Raw genomic sequence first — 17,507 nt, 5'->3', positions numbered from 1 at the left:
CTGGGAGGGATTTGCGGGGGTCATGTCCCAGGTGCTAAAAACAAGGGTGGTGATGAGTCCAGGGGTGGCAATTTTTGGGGTTTCGGAAGACCCGGGCGTCCAGGGGGAGAAAGCGGCCGATGTGCTGGCCTTTGCTTCCCTGATAGCCCGGCGATGAATATTATTGGCGTGGAGGGACTCAAAGCCCCCGAAGACTGAGTGGTGGCTTGCGGACATGTCAAGTTTCCTGGGGATGGAAAAAATTAAGTTCGCCTTGAGGGGATCTGTGCAGGGGTTCACCCGAAGGTGGCAACCATTTATTGACTTCTTTGCGGGAGAATGAGCGTCAGCAGGGGGGGGGGGGGGGGGGGGGGGGGGGGGGGGGGGGTAGAGTAGAGTAGGAGGGAAAATATGGCGGGTAGTACGGGTGGGAGGGGAGTGGGCTTGTGCAATACGGTACGATGGAAGTATTGAAAGTACGTGGATGTTTGCACATTTTTGCCTTTTTTGCTTCCTTTCTGATGATGTCTGTAACTGTTTATAAAGCCAAAAACTACCTCAATAAAATTGTTTATTAAAAAAAAAAAATCAAGGATAAGCTGGCACCCCTGATGGTGGAAATGTTTGAAGAGGCGATAGGGAAGGGCGTGTTGCCGCAAATCTTGGGGCAGGCATCGATTTCCCTGTTGCTGAAAAAAGATAAGGATCCGACGGAGTGTGGGTTGCATAGGCCCATATCACTTCTGAATGTGCACGCAAAAGAATTGGCGAAGGTACAAGCGGGTTGGGTGGAGGAGTGCCTCCCGAGGTGTTAGGTGAAGATGAGACGGGGTTCGTGAGAGGGAGGCAGCTCTTTTCAAACATTAGGAGGGTTTTGAACGTCGTTATGGCACCGGCAGAGGGAAAGGAAACAGAGGTGGTTGTGGCATTGGACGCTGAGAAGGCGTTTGACTGGGTAGAATGGGGGTACTTGATGGCAGTTCTGGAGCGGTTTGGGATTGGACCAAGATTTGTGAATTGGGTACAGCTACTATATAAGGAGCCAAGGGCGAGTGTCCGCATAAACAAAATCAGCTCGAGATACTTTTCTCTCCACTCTCCACCGTGGAACTAGGCTGGGATGTCCTATGTCCCCCCTGCTGTTCGCACTCGCGATTGAGCCATTGGCCATCGCATTAAGAAGTTCGGGGGTATGGAAAGGAATTGTGTGGGGGAGGGGGGGGTGTGGATAGAGCATAGGGTATCCTTATATGCCGATGACTTGCTGTTATACATGTCAGAACAGAGTGTGTCGATAGGGGGAATATTGGAGCTGCTTCGAATTTTTGGGTCTTTCTTGGGGTACAAACTAAACCAAGACAAGACTGAGTATTTTGTGGTGTCTCGGCCGGAAGTGGGGGCAGGGACTTCACTTTAGGTACTTGGGGGTGCAGGTTGCCCGGGAGTGGGGGGGGGGGGGTTCCGCAGGTACAACGTTTCTAGTTTGGTGGGAAGTGTGAAAGCGGATCTGGCAAGGTGGGATGGTCTCCCTCTGTCACTGGCGGGTCGGGTACAGATGGTTAAAATGAACATGTTGCCGCAATTTCTGTTTATTTTTCAATGCCTACTGATTTTCCTGCCAAAGGCTTTTATCAGAGAGATTGAGGGAAGGATTACTTTGTTCATATGGGGAGGGAAGGTGGCCAGAGTTAGAAAGGTGCTGCTACAGAGGGGAAGATAGGCAAAGGGGTTGGGTCTTCCGAACCTGGGGTGCAATTCTCCGACCCCCCGCAGGGTCGGGGAATTGCCCGGGGCCTTCGTAAATCCCGCCCCTGCCGTGGCCGGAATTCTCTGCCACCCGGGAATCGGCGGGGGTGTGAATCGTGCCCCGACGGTTGGCGGGCCCCCCGCGGCGATACTCCGGCCCGCCGCTGTCAGGCCTCTCAGCCGACGTGGTTTAAACCACCTCTGTGCCAGCGGGAGCAGGCGGCGCGAGCGGGCCCCGGGATCCTGGGGGGGGCGAGGTGGCGATCGGACCCCGGGGGGTGCCCCCACGGTGGCCTGGCCCGCGATCGGGGCCCACCAATCGGCGTGCCAACCTGTGCCATGGGACCACTCTTTTTCTTCCACCGCCGCCACGGCCTCCACCATGGCGGAGGTGGAAGAGACCCCCTCCACTGCGCATGCGCCGGTGGTGACGTCAACGGCCTCATGCGCGGACTCACGCTGACCGGCGAAAGCCTTTCGGCCAGCCCAGACGCCGGCCGGCATGGCGCCAAAGGCCGTTGGCACCAGTCGGCAGAGCGGGAGCCACTCCGGCGCGGGCCTAGCCCCTAAAGGTGCGGAGAATTCCGCACCTTTGGGGAGGCCCGACGCCGAAGTGGTTGGTGCCACTTCGCTACGCCAGGACCCCCGCCCCGCTGGGTAGGGGAGAATACTGCCCCTGATGTATTACTACTGGGCGGCGAATGTGGAGAAGGTGCGGAGCTGGGTCAAAGGGGTTGATTCCCAGTGGGTCAGAATGGAGGAGAGTTTGTGCAGGGGGTCGGGTTTGAAAGCACTAACAACAGCGCCACTCCCGATGGCCCCGGAGAAATACTCAGGGAGTCCGGTAATAAAAGCTTCATTGAGAATTTGGAGGCAGTTTCGCGAACAATTCGGGTCAAGGGAAATGCCGATTCGGGGGAACTACAGATTTGAGCCAGGGAAGTGGGATGGAAATTTTTGGAAATGGGAGGAGAAGGGGATTAAGACACTAAAAGATTTGTTTCTTAAGGGTCGGTTTGCAGGATTGAAGGAGCTGGAAGCGAAGTATGGGCTGGAGCTGAATGTTTAGGTACATGCAGCTTTGAGGTTTTGCCAGACAGGAGATACAGAGCTTCCCGGTGGAGCTCCTCCACGTTGCTGGAGGAGCTGCTGACAACAGGGGGACTAGAGAAGGGGGTAGTGTCAGCAGTTTACAGAGCTATTTTGGAAGAGGTGAAGGCACCACTGGAAGGGATCAAAGCAAAGTGGGAGGAAGAGTTGGAAGAGGATATGGAGGAGGGGTTCTGGTGTGAGGTGCTCGAGAGAGTGAATGCCTCCACCTCTTGCGCGAGGTTGGGGCTGATACAGCTGAAAGTGGTCTACAGAGCGCACCTCACAAGTGCGAGGATGAGCCGATTCTTTGAAGGAGTAGAAGATGTGTGTGAATGTTGCGGGGGGCCCGGTAATCACGTTCATATGTTTGGTCCTGTCCCAAGCTAGAGGATTACTGGAAGGAGGTTTTTAGGGTAATTTCTAAAGTGGTACACGTGAAACTGGACCCAGGCCCCCGGGAGGCCATATTTGGGGTGTCGGACCAGCCAGGGTTGGAAACGGGTGCGGTGGCAGGTGTTGTAGCCTTCGCCTCATTGATCGCCCGAAGGCGGATCCTGATAGGTTGGAGAGCAGCCTCTCCACCCTGTGCCCTGGCGCGATGGGGGGACCTGTTGGAATTCTTGACTCTTCAGAAGGTTAAGTTTCAACTGAGGGAAGGATGGGAGGGGTTCTCCAATTCATGGGCATTATTTATTCTGCACTTTCAAGAAGTGGATAACATTGAACATTAGTTGGGGCGTGTGGGTGGGAGGGTTGGGGGGAGGGGGGCTGTGTGTGTTAATGGCGACTGTGGGTGATCCCTAATTCCTTTTTGTCATTTGTTTCTGTGAACATGCGGGCTAATGTTTGGGGTTTGGTGGGAGGATGGGATTGTTGTTATTGATATGAGGATTGACATATTTGTTACTGATTATTGTTTATTATAGGTGGGTGTAAATTTGGGACAAAATGTGAAAAAGGAGAAGAATAAAAATATTTAACTTCAAGGTAGCTAACTAGGAGTGGAATGGAACCAACTGCCACTTCATGCAATTTATGGCCCATATATTCATACACAGGGATGGTCCTCTGCGAGAAAAAGGAACATGTCCAGGCATTCCATTTTTTAAAATTAAACAAACACGTGAGTATAATAGCTCCATGTTGCATTCTCCATGGCAATGCCTCAACCCATCATAGTCAACTTGCTAACCAATCAGTACCCGTTTCTCCATTCCATTCCATGAATACGTTGTCTAAAGGTAGATCATTTTCTGCTGGTGCGTTATCTTTGGTGACGTTTATCAGTAGTGGTGTGCTATTGTTTTGCTCTGAGGCAGGGCGAAGATGCAGGCCCCATGTTTATCTCAGCCAGAATGGCAAATGGATCCTGTGCTGTTGGGATTATTTTGAACCAGCCATCGAGCCAACTGAGCTGATCAGGCCCTACCCTTTCCTCATGCTGTATAAATTGTTGTTCTCTTTGAAATTTGGCATTCTTGCATTAGTCCTGAGGAGTGCAAGAAGAAAATATCCAACGGTATGCCTTTTTCTTTTACCCATTCTCAAGTTCTGTACTACCGCGCAACTAAACATATACATCTTATAATTGTAACAAGAAAGAGAAAGGTAGAAAGAGAGAGAGAGATGGAGTTATCTTCAATTCATCCTAAAGCTGCCTCCACACACTACTTAAGATACAGCTCAAGAGGGGGCGGCATGTGGCACAGTGGTTAGCACTTCGGCGCTGAGGACCCAGGTTCGAATCCCGGCTCTGGGTCACTGTCTGTGAGGTGTTTACACATTCTCTCCATGTCTGTGTGGGTTTCACCCCCACAACCCAAAGATGTGCAGGTTAGGTGGATTGGCCATGCTAAACTGCCCCTAAAATTGGAAAAAAAAATAATTGGGTACTCCAAATTTTTTTTTTTTTAAACGATACAGCTCAAGAAAGGTTTCATTCCATGAAAAAATTGATTGTCTCATCTCTTATCTGAGGAATGAAATATAACTTGGGAATCTTAAAAATATATATTTTCTTCATAAGTACCTTCATAAGAAGGTACTTTTCAGTCAACACATAAGGCAAGAGTTATAAACTAACTATAGAAAAACTGATCAGAAGGGGTGGAGGGAGAAAATAATTCACTCAATGACGCTGTGAAGATACAATCCATGAATCTAAAGTAGAATAGGTGAATTCTTTCCTAATATCCCTCTCCGTCCATGACAATATTTCAACATATAGCACACACTGATTTGATACAACAATGAAATTAATACACAATTTTATGATTCTAGATACCCCCATAGATCATGTACCATCAGCAGCCTTATTTCTGTACCGCAGAAACATTGTCAATGGAATTATCTAATCAATGTATAGAATTTTGGAGAAGAGGCAATTATACATTAGCAATTATGGACAAATAAAGGATATTGAACAAGAGCGTCCAAGCTTTTGAGTTTCATGACTTATGTAGGTGTGCAACATTAAAATTCAGGAGGTACTCATAGGCACTCATGTTCCTACCAAGCAGTGGTAGCAAGGCAAATCATAAAATTACACTATCTGTAGATGAGGATCCCTGTCACCAACATGTACTCATAAATTAATGCCACCAATTTAACTCCTTTACCAGGCTTCAATGTATATTAAATTGCTATATAACCAGGCTCATGTGACCTGTGTTTTCCTGTGTCCATACATGTGTACATTTTGGCTGCCCACTTCTATTTCCAATTTTTGTCACCCTTTCTTTTACTTGTTTTCTCTTTATCTCTTCTCACACCATTATCCCCTGCCATCATGCCTCCTTCCCATCATGCGCCATGATTGAATGGCGGAGCAGACTCGATGGGCCGAGTGGCCTAATTCTGCTCCTATGTCTTATGGTCTTCCTTCCCTCTCAGATATTCTGCCCTACTGGAACAACCTCAGTCCTCCACAACCTGCCCACTCTCCTGCCAAGTTCCGCTTCCCTCTGTGCCTCTTTTGGCATCCTCCAAAAAGTCCACCAAGGCACTCGCTGTTGCGTCATTCTGAACTTTAACCCAACTGCCCCATCCTACTCTCTCATTAACCTTCCCACACAGTACAGATCTAAGGACTAGTCTTGACAATCTCCTGCCCATTCAACTCACCCCTCCTACTGCTGGTGCTGCGGCCTCTGCCGCTAGATTAGTTCTCACCATCACGCTATCCATCTCCATCCAGAATGTCCATTCATGTGTGAGCAATACTCTTGCCAACCATGGGATTGTTGTGGATAATGTCTGCAGCATTAATGGAGGCCTGGCTGAGAGATAAATGCATCACTCCCTCAAATGAAACCTCTCTGCCTGGCTCTATCTTCCACCAATTGCCGATCAAAACTATTGTGCTGGATGGGGGTGCACTTACCACCAAATCACACCTTGGCCTGTCCTCTCATCCTCTGCCACTTCCTCCTCCTTTGAACAACTCATCTTTTTCAACCCCTCTCACCTCCCATTTAAGATCCTTGCTCTCTAAAATCCACTCAAGTACAATCAAACTTCTCACCATGATGTTTTCACAACTTTCCTCTTGTAGCATCTGCTCACTCAGCAACCTCTCGTCCTTGGTGATTTCCACCTTCATCGTAACTCATCATGCTCTCTCTCTACTGAATTCACTTCCCTTTTCCAGAGCTCTGGAGATCCCTCCCTAAATCCCTCTGCCTTTCTGCCTCTTTTTCTTCCTTTAAGTTAAAAAGTTAAAACCTACCTCTTTGATAAAGGGAGGGGGGGTGAAAAATAATAAGGATGAAAGTCAAAAGATAAGTCTTTGCTTCAGATGATGGTTCTTTAAAACGCTTGCTGATTAAAGTCTCTGGTTTGCAGTGGGTGATGATCTTCCCTGTAGAGTCAGTCACTCGGGGTACTTATAGTTTAGAAAGAGAATGCAGTACTCACAGGCAGCAGCTTTGCTGGAGAGACACTTTAGTTCTTATCAAACTGGGTCTTCAGCTTGAGATCCACATACAGGCCTTCAACTTTCTGGAGAGACACTTTATTTCACATCAAACCTTGCTTCCAGCTCGTGGTTTGATTCAGGTCTCTGCGAACTCCAGAGAACAGCACCCAGACTCGCTGGAGAGAGAGTCAGCTATCACAGTGGCCTTCTGAAGAGAGTTAAGCTGGATTTATTTGGGAGCGAGTCAATCAGATCTCTCCATCAGGTTGCCAGAATCAAACTAAAATGAGACTGTGACCCTCTTGACTCTGAAAACATTCCAGTGGGATCAGATCCAATCACCACCTGTTACCAGGCAGAGTACAGCCCTTGGGGGAATTCATTGGCCACCAGCCAAATCAATCAAACCAAGTGCCAGCCAATCACTGTCATTGGTGCCGGAGATTGCACAGCTCCGGTTTGATCCAGTACAGACTAACACTGTGATCTCTCCTGCTGCTGAAACATTCTGCTAGAATTAAAGGCACAGGTCACTTCTTCCTTCTGCTTGAATTAAAGATACAGGCTGCCTCCAAGACACATGTCCATAAATCATCCATGGATCAAAAGCGTAACGGCAAAAATAAAAGAAAGGGGAGATAAGGGAATAAATGGGGAATAATCAGGCAGGACCCTTACAGCACCTTGGTGCCGGATTTTTCATTCATATGCATTGAATATCATAAAACTTGTATCTGTGTGGTCAAACAAAACTAAACTCACCACAGAATGTTTAGTCTTGTCGCCACAAACGTAGGTACCATTTTAAGGATGTGATAATTTATAACTACTGTCACTCAACCTAATGAACAGTAGAAATTATGTATTAGGAGTGTGGAGTTTCATTCCTTCCGTTGTTAATTATTAGGGATTTTCATTATGTCAAATTTAAAACATAATAAAGTTTTACTTTCGCTCGTTTTCTCTCTCCCTCTCTTTCAATCCAAACTATTTTCCCCTTCTCTTCATTTATCTTTCTTTATCTGATTTGACATTAAAGTTACCCTCTTGCCACTTTGGGCAGAATCTTGTGGAGTCATTGGGTCCGAGGCTGCCAGATAGAGAGCTGGTAATATGCCTCTTTTTGAGAAAGTTCAAGACGTCCTATGCCACTCAGGCGCTTAGCAGGCCAGCAATGGGCCTTCCCCAGGATCAAGGATGCCTGTGGCTGAAGTCTTGCCTGCCAAGAGCCACCAGCCAATCAGATGGCAGCAGCTGTTGTGTACTCAGCAGTGCCACTAGGGAGATGGTGGTTGCTGCCTCTACGGGCCCATCTGAGGCCTTGGATTCAGGGGTCAACCATGTCACAAATGGCGGGAAGGGTGTGTTGGGTGGAGGATGTGGTTCAGAAGGGAGAAGATGGGCAAGGGCAGCAAGAGTAGCTTTCAATGGCAACCCCACTCCCCCCTTTCCAATGCTGGGTCCTTTGATCAAGTGCGGAGTGCATTTGAATGAGGGATGCCCCTGGGAATCCCCTGCTGCGTTAATACGTCCACGAGCCTTCCTCCTCCAAACTCAATCAGGATTGAGGTGAGGAAGGTGGCAGATCCCCCCTCCCAACACCCTCTAACCTATTTAAATGACCCCTTAACCATCATACCCACCATGGGAGAGGACACACAATTTTGTGCCCTGTGCTGCATCCTTACTTTGTTTATTTCTTAAACCTTCAATCTTATAGATTAAGAAGAAATGCATTTTATTTTCCTTTTCACTTCGGTCCCAGATGCCTGGTCCCCTCATTACCAACTTGCACTTTCATAGAAAAAATAGATTAAAACCTAAAAGAAGATAAAGATGATTGACCAATAGCAGATGATGCTGCATGTCCTGCACAAGTAGCATCTGGTCTCTTGTCACTTGCTTCAGTGCAAAGTGGTTGTGGAGGGGTTGTTAAATTTGCAACCCCCCCCCCCCCCCCCCCCCCCCCCAAGCAGGCAACTCACACTTTTGTCCATGCCTATACCTACGAGATTTGGATAGTGTTATATTTTGTCTTAAATAAGTCACCAACTATTCTATTTTTGTAATGTGCTTATAGTTTTGTGTTATCCTCTATAAAGCCTGGTTTAGGTCAGTCGGCTAGAGAGCTGGTTTCTGATGCAGAACAAGGCTAGTGGCGAGGGTTCAATTCCCGTGCCAGCTTACCCGAACAGGCACTGGTGGTGACTCGGGGCTTTTCACAGTAACTTCATACTTGTGACAATAAAAGGTTATTATTATTATCTGGGCAGCATGCTAGCACTGTTGCTTCACAGCTCCAGGGTCCCAGGTTTAATTCCCGGCTTGGGTCACTGTGTGGAGTCCGCACGTTCTCCCCGTATCTGCGTGGGTTTCCTCCAGGTGCTCCGGTTTCCTCCTACAAGTCCCGAAAGACGTGCCGTTAGGTAAGTCGGACATTCTGAATTCTCCCTCTGTGTACCCGAAAAGGTGCCAGAATGTGGCGACTAGGGTCTTTTCATAGTAACTCAATTTCACTGTTAATGTAAGCTTATTTGTGACAATAAAGATTATTATTAAATATATTACTGTTCTACAGTCCCCTTCCCACGAGGATACTGTGTGCTCACCTGTTGTAACCTCCATGAGACCTTCACTCAAGTCCACAGATTCTCCATGAGTTTTATTTTCTTTCTTGGGATGTGAGCATCACTGGCAAGGCCACCATTTCTCATCCATTCCTAATTGCCCTTGAGCTCTGTAGCTTGCTAGGCAATTTCAGAGGGTAATTAAGAGTCAACCATATTGCTGTGGGTCTGGAGCCAAATGTGGGCCAGACCAGGTAAGGACGGCAGATTTTCTTCCCTAAAGGACATTTCATATCATATGTTACTCAACAAGACAAAACTGAACCATGTATTTACAAGAATTTGTAGCAAAGGTGGTGCTGCCAATCGCCTGCCGAGCAGGATTCTCTGGCGGGAGATGAGGGAAGCAAAGGCCAAGGCATAAGCCATGAAAAGCTCTGTCTGTTCTGATACCCCAAAGACCGCCACCAACGAGCAAGGCTCGACCCTCACCCCAAACCCTGGACATGGCCATGAAGAAGGATTTCCAGTATCCGAAAAGTCTGTGGCAAGACCAGGGCATGTGGATGTGGTTGGCTAGGCTTCCCAGGCATCATTCACATTTCTCCACCTCTGGGTTGAACCAGCTCATTCTGGTTAGGTGTGCCCTGTGCACCACCTTTAGTTGCGTTAGACTGAGTCCTGCGCACGTGAAGGTGAAGTTTGCCATGTGCAGTGCTTCGATTCAGAATCCCCCCTCTATCTCTCTGTCTTGGCTTTATCTTAGTTTATTCCCTCTCGGGAGTTAGAACTTGTCCATTAACTCCCCTAGGGTCGCTACCCAGCCCTCTACGTACGTATCTCCCACCGCCAGAGACCCTTGTCCTGTCTCCACCTAAGGAGGCATCCATTGTCGCGGGGGTGAGCATGTGATTTTTTTGCAGATGGGGGCCATGGTGGACATCTCGGTCAGCCACATTTGGTTCCATGTTCCAAGTGTGGCTACTACCTGGTGGGCTTTTTGAGTATCTGGCCAGGTTGGGGGTGGGGGGCGGTGAGTGATAGGGGAGGTGGATGGGAGTGTTGTAGTGACCAGTGCTGGGAGGGATGACCCTTTCAGGAACTCTCCTCCAATCTGATCTATTCTGCTCCTGATTCCTTGGCCCATTCTCGTATCCTTTCTTCGGTAGCCAGACACTGGTAGAATTGGGGATTCGGGACCCCTTCCTTGGTTGATTTGGGGGCATTTTATTTGTGCCTGTGATGTTTTGTGGAGAAGGGGGAGTTTGCTGGCTTGGTGGCCTGTTTCCGGGCTAAATGTGCCAAAATCCAAGTTTCTGGAGGGGAGCCACCTTTCCTGTGACTGCTCAGCACATCCCCGCCACAATAAGTCAATTCCACATTTATTAATTGAATTTTAATTCCACCAGTTACCAAAATGAGATTCAATGAACAAAGAAAAGTACAGCACAGGAACAGGCCCTTCGGCTCTCTAAACCTGTGCCGATCATGATCCCCTAACTAAAAAGAAGCCTTCTGCCCTTACTCAATCTATATCCCTCTATTTCCTCCCTATTCATGTACCCATTCAGATGCCTCTTAAATGTTGCTAATGTGCCTGCTTCTACCACATCCTCTGGCAGTGTGTTCTGGGCACCCACCACTCTTTGTGTGAAAAATTTATCCCGCAGTCCCCAGAGTATTAGCCTGGGCCTCTGAATTACTTGGTCCAATTACATTACCACTATGCCACTGTCTCTCCTAAAGTGATTATATTTTAAATACTTAGAGAGTCAATAGCCGGGGCATAAGGAAGACAAAGGAAGGTTTGTAAATCAGCTTGGTGGTAGCTCAGTGGTTAGCACTGTTGCTTCACAGCACCAGGGCCCCAGGTTCGACTTCCGGCTTGGGTCATTGCCTGTGCGGAGTCTGTGCGGAGTCTGCATGCTCTCCACGTGTCTGCGTGAGTTTCCTCCGAATGCTCCGGTTTCCTCCAAGTCCAGAAAGACGTGCCGTTAGGTGATTTGAACATTCTGAATTCTCCCTCTGTGTGCCCGAACAGGCGCCGGAATGTGGCGACTGGGGGCTTTTCACAGTAACTTCATTGAAGTGTTAATGTAGGTATACTTGTGACAATAAAGATTATTATTATTGAATTGACCAGCCATCTACAAATTTTTGAGGCAGAAAATTCCAGACTCCCATTACCTTCTCTGTGAATATGTGCTTCCTGATTTCCCACTTAAATGAACGCGCACTAATTCTATTACGTCCTCTTGTTCGTGATTTCCCCCATCAGATTAAATTGTTTCTCTGTTAGCACTATTTCTGCTGAACATTTTACCTACCTCGATCAGATCACGGATGTGAATTGCATGAGACTGCTTCTCCCCTGGTGTCTCACAGATTTGAGCTTCAAAAGCTAGATATGTCCAGACTCCAGGGAAATACTTGCTATTTTAACATTAAGTGGCAGTAGCTTGCCATAGAAATTCACCCGCAAACCCCTCATGGATTATTTGGCAGTCATTATTCTTCTCTATTAGCCTGATTCGAAATCTATTGTCCTGCTGCCCAGTGATGGTTTTACCAGTCTGTGTGGAAACAGTAAGTGGCCAGTGATCTATAATGAAGACAGTTGCTGCAACACAATCCCCTTAAAGGAACCACACCTATGGAATTGACACTCGATACGTTAATGAAGATGAATGTGAACGTTCAGCTGTTTAAAGACTGGAAATAGAATAAATCTAATTTCTCAGACTAAAAAAAAAATACTGCTCCAGATCCCTCGAATGCCAAGATATGGGTTTCCCTGCACACAAAATATATAGCTTCCCTGCTGGGTTTCACTACATCATCAGCAGAAGAATTATTGTAACATGATGAGTTTCTAATTGATAAAATGTCATTACAGGTTTAAGAGTGTGGTGAGTTTTTGACAGTTGGCCCACAAGGATACTTTTAATATACTTATTTTCAGGCGTTGCATTTGACAGGTACGGAAGCTCACCACCAACAACAACTTGTATTTAAATTCATCTTTACTGTAATAAGCATTGCAAAGGCGCTTCACAGGGCCTTGGTACATCGGGATATGATACCAAAGCCAGTAGACATAGACATAGAACATACAGTCAGAAGAAGGCCGTTCGGCCCATCGAGTCTGCACCGACCCACCTAAGCCCTCACCTCCACCCTATCCCCATAACCCAATAACTCCACCTAACCTTTTTGGGCACTCAGGGCAATTTAGCATGGCCAATCCACCTAACCTGAATGTCTTTGGAATGTGAGAGGAAACCGGAGCACCCGGAGGAAACCTACGCAGACACGGAGAGAGTGCAGATTCCTCACAGATAGTGACCCAGAGGGGAACCGAACCTGGGACCCTGGCGCTGTGAAGCCACAGTGCTATCCACTTGTGCTACTGTGCTGTCCCCGAAAGACCAGTAAGGTAATACCAAGGCAGAAGACTGAAATCTTGGTCAAAGAGGTGAGTTTTAAGGAGTTTTTTCTTTGTAGGGCGAAAGTGAGGTAGGGAGGGGGAGAGGTTTCGGGAGGGAATTCCAGAGTTCACAGTCTTGGCAGCAGAAGGCATAGCCACCAATGGCAAAGTGATTAAAGATGTTTAAGAGGTTGGAATTAGAGAAGTGCAGATATTTCATGGAGTTGTTGGACAGAACAAGATGACAGAGATCAGGAGGAGTGAGAGCACGGAGGGATTTGAAAACAAGGGTGAGAATTTCAAAACCAAGGCATTCTCAGCAGCCATTATCAGCTGGTGAACACCAGGGTGATGGCTGAATGGACCTTGGTGCAAATTAGGGCAAAAGCAGCAGGAGTTTGGATGATCCCAAGTTTCCAGAGAGTAGAATGTAGTAGGCTAGTGGGTGAGGGTCTTGGAGGTAGATGAGCTGAGCAGGGACAAAGTTGCGCAATGTTATGGAGATGGGGAGAAGTGGCTTTGGTAATGGTGTGGATATATAATTGGGAGCTCATCTTGGAATCAAATATGGTTTACAGACAGTCTGGTTCAACCTCAGAGAGTTGCCAGTGGGAGGGATGGGTTGATAGCTCGGGAATGGATTTTTGGTGGGGACAGAAGTCATTGGGCAGAAACTGGTTGTCTTGGTCCCTGGAGCAACAATAGAACCATTTTGGGATTTTGAACCTGTTTCCTCAATATGGAGTGGCACAGTAACAGTGGTTAGCACTGCTGCCTCACAACGGCAGGGACCCGGGTTCAATTCCGGCCTTGGGTGACTGTGTGGAACAAAACAAAGAACAAAGAAAAATACAGCACAGGAACAGGCCCTATTTATTGAATCACTCCTCATAGCTAATACCCTCTATACCAGGCAACATCCTGTTGTGGAGTTTGCATGTTCTCCACATGTCGGTGTGGGTCTCCTCCGGGTGCTCCAGTTTCCTCCCACAGTCCAAAGATGTGCAGTTTAGGTGGATTGGCCTCCATGCTAAATTGCCACTTAGTGTCCAATGGTTAAATGTAGTTATGAGGATTGGATGGAGAGTGGGCCTAGGAAGGGTGCTCTTTCAGAGAGCTGGTGCAGACTTAATGGGTTGAATTGCCTCCTTCTGCGCTGTAGGGATTCTATGATATGCAAACATTGTGGTTCATCTTTCCAGAGCAAACCAATTAACAAGCTACCTCGGCACTCTCTGAACAATTCGGGAGAGCAAGTAGGATGGCACATGTTAGATGAATTGGACATTCTGAATTCTCCCTCTGTGTACCCAAACAGGTGCCTTCATTTCACAGTAACGTCATTGCAGTGTTAATGTAAGCATACTTATGACACTTTTAAAAATAATTATTATTATACATCAAGAAAGGAAGGAAGGAATAGGAAGGAAGGATGTCAAGGGAAAAGTTTCTAATTAAAGGGTTCTTGATCTGTTTCAGAAAAGTTAATAACAATAATCGCTTATTGTCACACGTAGGCTTCAATGAAGTTACTGTGAAAAGACCCTAGTCGCCACATTCCGGCGCCTGTTCGGGGAGGCCGATGTTCACCACCAATTGGATATTTGAGGCTCTAGCAAACACGGGGAAGGAGTGGAGACCTGGGGGCACTGAGGAGGGCTCTCCCTACCCAGCAGGCTTGGATGGAGTAGGCAGGAATCACCCTGCCAAATCTGCTTTGGCGGTGGCTTGGCCTCTGCTTTTGTCCCTCATCAGCCATGGAAGTGGAGTTGCACAATCTGCTCCCATGTTATGAAGGCTGGCAACAGATAAATGTAGCTTAAGGCGAGTGAAACACTTGACAGGTGAAATACCTTCCAAAAAGTTGGCAATCACATCTCGTTCAGTGAAAGCACAGTGTGAGAAGGAGTGTTGTGAGCAACAGCATGGCTGGAGTTCTTCAACGTAACTGATCAAGCCTGCACAGCTTGTCAGTTTTGTGTCAAGATCGCAATCCTATGTCACTTTCTGGTATTTCGTCCTTCCAATCCCTTAAATCTGCCTGTTCCCCGCATTAGCTTAGATCTTCCCAGTATTTCATTGGAGGAAATTTCTGCAAATCTGTGCTGGATGTTGAGCAAGCAGCCTGGCAAATTAGAGCCAACGGAGAGCTGGAGATGAGCTAGGCCTTGAGCGTACATATGGAAATAGAACATAGAACATAGAACATAGAACAGTACAGCACAGAACAGGCCCTTCGGCCCTCGATGTTGTGCCGAGCAATGATCACCCTACTTAAACCCACGTAACCCGTATACCCGTAACCCAACAATCCCCCCATTAACCTTACACTACGGGCAATTTAGCATGGCCAATCCACCTAACCCGCACATCTTTGGACTGTGGGAGGAAACCGGAGCACCCGGAGGAAACCCACGCACACACGGGGAGGATGTGCAGACTCCACACAGAAATGGATGCTTTCTTTTTGGATGAAGTTACTGAGGGGCAGCATGTCAGTGAGAAATAGGAGGGGATGGATTCTTATATTTAATTTATGCCGTTAAGAAATATGGCATTATTTTTTGATGAATACAAATAATTCCCTCTCTACCTATAGGAACAGTTTCCTTACTTAAGTCCACAATGGGCGGCATGGTAGCACAGTGGTCAGCCCTGTTGCTTTACAGCACCAGGGTCTCAGGTTCGACTCCCGACTTGGGTCACTGTCTGTGCGGAGTCTGCATGTTCTCCCTGTGTCTGTATGGGTTTCCTCCGGGTGCTCCAGTTTCCTCCCACAAGTCCCGAAAGACGTGCTTTATAGGTGATTTGGACATTTGAATTCTGCCTCTGTGCACCCAAACAGGCCCCGGAGTGTGGCGACTAGGGAATTTTCACAGTAACCCAATTGCAATGTTAATGTAAGCCTACTTGTGACAATAATGAAAATTATGATTATAAAGGGCAGGTTGAAATTGGTGGAGCTTATGAAACTAAAACATGCCGAAGTTTAACTCGCTAAAAATGCCCAGATTTGCAATATGAGCCACTGATAATCTTTTCCTTGCCTCTTTAGGAACACCCTGCCCTTTAGGACTCTGACTTTGCAGAACTATCAGGAAATAAATGGGAAGAATCTCAAACTTTTCAGCTAGTTTCATTCGTGAACCAGGCAGGAATCAATCATGCTTGGAGCAGCTAGCAGTTTGCAAAATTTCCCATCTTTATCTTAGTTCTGAATGTCCATTTCCAGCATGTATCATGTTGATCCGACCTTTACCCCAAAGATACCTCACTTACCTTCACTCAAAGAAGCATGATCCCTGATTGGGCAGTTCACTCACGATGAAGCTGAGTAAGGCGTTGAACTTGATCTCACCGCCTCCCGGGTCTGCATAAATTTGCGCATTTTAGCACGTGGCAAGGGATAGGTCAGCATTGGCCTATATCTAAATGTGACACTTGACCCAACAATCATATCTAGGACAAATGGTTCAACAATGGCAGCTACCCATGTGATGAGTCTCCTGCTTCACACCAGTGCCAATGAAGATCAGTATTGTGGATGGGGATAGCAGTATTTGCATGATTCAACAAATATTTATAACAGCATGGGAAAGGAGGAAAATACAACAAATTCTTCACTCAGAATTGGCTGGAAAACTGTGTCTAAAATCCCTGCAGCAACAATCAAACCACTGATAACTCTGGTCAGTTAATAGCTTGCTTTTGTGTTCATTGTTAAGAGGAAAGCCTTTGCTGTAATAGACTGAAAGTGTGTGATTTTACACGCAGGGTTGGTTGAGTATTTTAACTAGATCAAAAGCAAAATACCACAGATGATGAAAGCCTGAAACGAAAACAGTTCCTGTTTTCATTTTAATTAACTGTTGGGTCCAGGCACATGAAATGAAACAAACGTAAGTTTTAAAAACGGTGTTGTTTTTAAAAAATTTATTGTGGATGACACTGATGTTTACATAAAGATAGAAATATGTGGAAATTCAAGACTCAAGAACCAAATTCTTTCTGAAGACACCAAATTCAAGTTGCATCTTATACACTCTCTCCTTTCAAAATAATTTAGACACTTGAAGTGAATTGGACAGAAGTAATCTTGATACTCCTGTTTATGTCACAATGGACAACATGGAAGCGTGTGTGGGGGGGGGGGGGGGGGGGGTTGTATTTATTTATTTTTTTCAGTCTTACACAGGAATCGAAAGAAATATATTTATAAAATGTATTTCCCAACCCTAGGATATCCAAAGAACTCTACAGCCAATTAAGTGTGTTTTGAAGTACAGCTGTAGTCACTACTGTAATGTAGGAACTGGGACAGCCAATTTGTTTAGACAGCGAGATCCCACAAATAGCAATAAATGACCAGATGATCTGTTTATTGATGTTGGCCGGCAGATAAACATTGGTCAGGGCATCCGGAGTTCTTCTTTGAAAGGTGATATAGAATCTTGTACATCCACCTGAGATGTTAGACGGGGCAACATCTCATCAGATAAACAGTAGCTTCCAGTACTGCACTGAACTGTCAGCCTGCATATGATGCCCAGGTCTCTGGAATGAGGCTTGAGCCTATGACCTTCTGACTGAGAGGGATAAGTGCTGCCACTGAGCCATGTCTGACACCATAAGTACAGTGCAATTGAAGTGGTTTCATTTCCTGCCATAAGCAGATAGCAGAGGTCTAACTGAATTGTGGCAAATGGTGTCGCTCAGGCTGTTTTCATTGCTTTTCGCTGGGTATGGGAAATGCACCGACGTCACTGAGGCTGTGCTTAAG

Source organism: Scyliorhinus canicula, chromosome 10 (assembly GCF_902713615.1).
Source record: "Scyliorhinus canicula chromosome 10, sScyCan1.1, whole genome shotgun sequence".
NCBI lineage: Eukaryota > Metazoa > Chordata > Chondrichthyes > Carcharhiniformes > Scyliorhinidae > Scyliorhinus > Scyliorhinus canicula.
The sequence above is the reverse complement of the archived record's forward strand: the minus strand, read 5'-3'. Positions refer to the sequence as shown.